The sequence below is a fragment of the Myodes glareolus genome, chromosome 16 (genome assembly GCF_982192425.1).
Source record: "Myodes glareolus chromosome 16, mMyoGla1.1, whole genome shotgun sequence".
Lineage (NCBI taxonomy): Eukaryota > Metazoa > Chordata > Mammalia > Rodentia > Cricetidae > Myodes > Myodes glareolus.
The window spans coordinates 4,211,700-4,217,919 of NC_142041.1; positions in this window are offsets into that span (position 1 = coordinate 4,211,700).

The following is a 6,220-nucleotide window of genomic DNA, read 5'->3' on the forward strand; positions in this document are numbered from 1 at the left end:
CTCGGTGCTTTTATTTGTTAGTCTGTGGTGTACAAGGGTGACATTGTTGTCTAGTTACGAGGTCTTTCATATGTGTGTATGTGTATGTATGTATGTATACTTTCTATCTCACATTTCCTAAAGTTCACATGTAAGGTTTCCACACACCATTTCACATTCGTGTTGTATTTCTTCATGTTTAACAATATTTTAAAAATTACATAGATTGTTATTTGTTCATAGTCCATCTTTGAGAAAAAATTCCTGTGGATTACAGCACTCGAGCCACTTTGGAAAGTGATAGAATGGATATTAAGAGAATTTAAAATGAGTGTGCTCGCAGAAACACATATAGCAACACACTCAAGAAGCTCAGTGAGTCAGAATCTGAATGCCTATGAGTGAAATTCCATCCAGGAATACCAAGTGGGAAAGTTAATTGTCAGTGGTGTGGAGAAAGTCCTCAGAGAGCATTATACACATGCAGGAATGAGGGAATTCAAATGACGTCCCATGACGTGCCACACGAGGCATAAGACAACAGAGTGGTAACTTTGAAGAGTTGGGAGGAAAGAAGTTTTCTCTAACAAAACTGTCCTTCAAAGTAAAAGTAAAATTAGGCATTTCTGGAATAACAGAAGCTGACTGAATTTGCCCTTCAGAGTCCTACACTGGAAGTTACATTGGAGAAATTTCTAGGATGAAAGAAAAATATCTCAGAGAGAAACTCACACCTACACAAAGGGAGAAAATGGCCTGGAGAGGGAAAATTGTTGGAAAACGTAGCAGATAATGTTCTGTCTAGAAATTTTGCTAGAATGTATTTGATTATTTAAAGCAAAAGTGTAAAAATTTATAATAGGGTATAGCGTACATGCAAGTAAAATTATTGACAGGAACACCACAAAAGACAGGAAGACGGAAATTGAAGTATTTTGTTGAGATGCTCATACATTATACATGAAGGTGTTTTATGCCAAAGAAGTGGTTCCAGAAAGGATTTTCTAAATAGGAATACCCACAAGGATGTTATGATTGAGTAGTCTTCCATATAAAGGTTTTTTTAGTTCCTTTACTACCAGAAGTAGAGATCATAAAAAAAGCTACACAACACACCACATGCCAATTGACAAAAACACAAATTCATTTGGATGCTGAATTGTATATATATTTAAAATTCCAAGGACATGACTCTTCTTGTTTCTGAGGCTACTAATCAGATAAACACCGTCTGAGTGAGGCACACCTGGGGACGTCTGGTAGTAAATCTGGAGACTTGATAAACAGTAATGAGCTGTTCGTTTGGATTCTGAAAAAGCAAGCAGATTGGTTTTATTCCCACACACGTCAGCCAGAGAATACAATGATATCAGTGTGAGGACCCAAAGAAGAGTGGGGTGAGCAAAGAGTCTGAAGGCTGTCATTCAGAACATTCAGGAAAAGGATCCCAGGGACTTCTTTACAGGAAAACCTTAGAACAATTTGCAGAATCTTTTTCGGAGAGGTTGAGAGAAGGAATAATAAAAAGTTGTTCCCTTTGATTTTCAGGGTGGATTTTAGAGATTCTTGCAGTCACTTTGGAATTTCACAGAATATGTACTTCACAAGGAGACCTGTATGTACCTTGCTCAGCTAAAATAAGCAATAAAACTGTCCTTAATTAATGTATCTGAGTATATACTAAAACCTTTAATTCAAAGAGAAGAATTGCTAGTTTGACAAGAAGGAAAAAAATCAGCTTTAGCAAATAAATGGCAAGCGATTCTTTGGTTGTCTCTATCCAAGCAGCCAGTTTATTCTAAAGCTTACGAATTATGTTATTCATATTTTAAACTGGGTTTTAAGAAAATTGGAAGACTTCTTGTAGCCCCCCCCCCCATACTTCTTTCATCAAATCAGAGATGACAAATTCCTTAACATGAAGTCAGTAGACTACATTCTACTATGAGGCTAAGAAATCTATTGTGTGGTTAAAGGACCTACCGCATAATGCTGTCTGTAATCGTGATTGTTCTTCTGAGAACGAACACAGTATCTACACTCAAGAATATGTTCAGGTAGCATGAGATAAGCAATAACGAGCCAAGCCTGTATCATGTGAGTACTCGGAGGTATTACTATAATTAACAATCAAGGTAAAGAGGCTGGACAGATAAATGGAGTAGTGTGCTGTTTTAGAGTGGACGTGATCTGTCTTAAGATTATGTTTAAAATGAAACTTAAATGAAGTGATGCAGCAATATTTATCTCTGTACATACTTGTAGGTATGTAGGATTAACTACAGGGCTCTGAGAAGGAGTTCTGATGTCCATGATGTGCTCAGAATATTCAAAGGAGATTCAACTCATAACAAGCTTTGATTTTAGGGGAACAGTTTTATACTTTTGAGTTAAAACTTTTGCTTTTATTATGTATAGCTACTAAGCGTTTGAGGGGTACGTCTTTTTCTTCTACTACATCTAAGGGTTTATGGACTGGACAGATGCTTCAAAAGTTGAGAGTACTTACCACTCTTCCTGAGACATGTTTTCCGGCTTCTGTGAGCACACACACACACACACACACACACACACACACACACACACACACACACAGAGAGAGAGAGAGAGAGAGAGAGAGAGAGAGAGAGAGAAAGAGAAAGAGAGAGAAATAAAATTAAAAATAAATCTTTTAAAGCTACCGATGGATTATTGTGTCTTTGGGTAAATATAGTCCATGTTTGACTTCCTCTGATAATTAATCTTTGTGTTCATAACTGAACAGATCCATTTTTAAGGCAGCTTCAGTCAGAATAGTAATATAACACTGTATTTAAACATTGGACAATGGTCATTCACATATGGCTTCAACAACAACAAAGAACCTGCATTAACTCACTGGGGTTAAATTTCCATACCATCAGTATAAAGCTTGCAAAATAAATAAAAACTTCTTTTATTGAGAGAAAATGATTTATATGAAATGAGGACCAAATATTTGAGTTTTCTTTATTCACTTAAAGTCAAGCTTATAAGAGAAAAATCAGGAAAGAGAGTTCAGGCAACAAGTATTTCTTCCTCACTACATATGTTATAAAGCAAGAAAGACTATGCCTATAGCATCTTCTTTTGTCAGAAGGTATACAGACATGATCTAGGATTTGAGTTGAACTTGACGCTAACAGCGTACATAAGACTCAGTCAGGAATACCCCTTTTAAAACCCTGGGCAAAGAAAAATTACAGGCTACTGTTTTCCTAAGGCAAAGAAAAATTATAGGCTGGTGTGACTCTGCGTTCTACTAATGGATTCTCTACGGGGTCTTAGCAATGTGTGCGCGGGAAGACGGGGTTTCCAACCGTAATTTGATGCCACCAGCGAGTCCCTTCTAATGGAGTTATAATAGACTCTTTACTTCAAACAAGCACTGTTGCTAGTGGACATTAATTTTCATGGAGTTTTCCTCTGAGAGAGGAGGGATTTTGTTCAGGACAATAGGACACTGTTTCAACTTATGGGATCAAAGTTTTCAAAGAGAGGAAAAAGAGGACTTTGTGTGTTCATTCTTTGTTGAGTTTCAGCTCAGCTCTACTGCTTTGTTCCCTGGCTATATCAATAGTCACTGTTTACTACAGAGCATTGGATGGTTTGCCCAACAGTTGTGCAGTGTTATCCTTAATGCATTGACAGTGTCTGCCATAGCCACACTGAGGGTCAATCTAACAGTCAATAAAAGAGGAAAAGAAGACAGAAATATTTCATATTGATTCAATTTTGTGATGACTTGATTTTTTTCTTTTTAAAATTTAATTCTTAAACTACATTAGAATACATTTAAAACAGGTATGAAATCTTGGATCTGTGATTGTTGTAGACCTGAGGACTCTACAGATGTTGTGGAGGATGCATATTAGGAAATAATATATAAGGTTTAGTATTCCTTATCTTTGCTGTCACAAAGACACAGATTATATGTTGGCAGTGGGTAACCCAAAACCTTAATCTTAAATTTAACTTATTCCGCTAAGTGCAACATTTACATCTGACTTTTAGAAAAAGTTTCTTTGTTGAAAAGGCACTTAGATTTACAAGTGCCATTCTTCACCAATTTCAATCCATGTCCGAGTATGCCAAAACTCGTCTATTTTTTTCAGTTAAGAGAGGCTACAACTTTTTAAGCTTTTCAATAAGATTAATATGTGTTATACAAGTTAAGTAGTATATCTTTTGTAAATCCCTTAAAATTCCAAACCTTTTCAAATTATGCTCTACAAAATATGAATTAATCTAAACTTTATTGGTGCTTGGAAAATATCCCATGACTTTCCATTACCAACAAAGCAAAATCCACACTACTTAAAACGGCATGCAAAGTCATCCTTTATCTGACTCTTTTGAGGTAAAACATGTTGAGGTTTACCTTTACTCTTAGTTGTTTCTTACTTGCTTGTTTTTCATTATTTTTTTGTCTTATATCTAGAATAAAATGTCCCCTTTCCTTTTACTCCAGTTGCATATCTTATCCGTAGAAATAATTTTTACTTCTCTAGGAAGTAGCATCCTTTGACACTGACTAAGATATTAGTATCTCTAATGAGGCACCCATTTAAGCGTGTTCAGGGGAACCTCCCAGAAAGCATTCACTGAAGAAACCATGTCCAGAGTGAAGGTGGGTGGCTTTATCACATGGGATAGAGTTCTGACTGGTCATAAAGGAAATAAAGGAGGAAACCAGCTATCTGTAAATATTCCTCACTCTCTGATTCCTGGTCCTTTGAGATGTGAGGAGAGGAAACTTCATGTTCGATCACCATGTCTTCTCTACCATGATGATCTATTTACCTTCAATGTGAGCAAAACAGAGATTCTTTTCCTCCATTACATGTTCTGGTACAGCAAGGAGTAAAGAAACAAATATGGAAAGTTGATGCTGAGAAGTGGGCTCATTGACATAATGAACTTAACTATATGGTTTTGTTGTCTTTGTAATGGGCTGCCAGGGGAATGTGGAAAGATTTGTAGCCAATTCTCAACCAATGAGGCCGAGAAGCCCTTGAATTCTCTAAGAGTTTAATGGACCATTCTGTAAGGAGTTTGAAAAACCAGACTACTGAGAAAACTACATATAGTGCAAGCTAGGCTTATGAAGCTTCAGGTGGATTCCATTGTGAGTATAACCAGAATTTATTCATAGTACTGCTTTCTGACAGTGTCTGTGGATGAGTTCTGCTCGTGTCTTGGAAATCTGAGTGTATCTGAGTGAAGCTGAGCTCAGAAGAAGCCGTTAAACGAAGGATGTTTTAACTGTACAACATCCAAGCTGTAGCATGGCCACTGCTCTTTACCAGATTCAGTGACAGGGAGCAGAATGACATGAAATACACGCAGTTTGGTGAGAAAGGGGCTTGAAGCCATTAATGTTGAGAACAAGTCCCAGTTCTGATTAAATGACAATGCTTGTTAAAGAGATTAACTCCATTGAAGAAGAAAACTTGGGATTTGGATGGGGCAGTATTAAAGCTACATTGCAGGAAAGACACAGAGCTCCAGACTACGATCATGCAAATTTAGTTGAGAGTGTCTGAAAATATATAACTTTCAGGACACCATACTGTCAAGCAGCTGCCTGTAAAATGGTTTTCCTAGGTTCATCCCTGAAGCCATATGGAGGGCCTTCATCTGTAGCCCAATGGGACAGTCTACAGCTTGAATTAGAAACTCAGCTTGGTATCACCCACATGACACTGGTTTTTACAAATACACAAGGTATACAGTATACAAGAGTGAGGGATACACCAAAGCTTTCACTAACATTTTAGAGAAGCATCAAGGAGAGGGAACATGGAGCACACTTGGGCTCCCTGTGCAGAGCTCCTCAGCCGGAGGTATGTAAAGTTGTCAAGGTGAAATCTGTCTTGCAATTCCACAGGATGATGAAGATAGTGTAAAATGAGATATTTTTAAAGAAAAGGTATAGACAATGAGTGGAACTCATCCAAGAGAAAGATTACATGTGCCCAGGCAATCCATCAAGAAGTGTGGGGTACACAAGGCTGTTGGAGCCCACATAATCTCATCACAACCGGGGTTGGAGCTATAATATATGATATTTGCCCTCATAGGTGTTGGTCTTGCTTTGATTTGATCTTTTCCCCCCTAATTTCTCCCCTTCAGAATGGGAATGTTTACACTGTTCTACTGCAGGATGAAAGTCTGTAACTTACTTTCAATTTTAGATGGGCTCACTGTTAAAACAATTCCT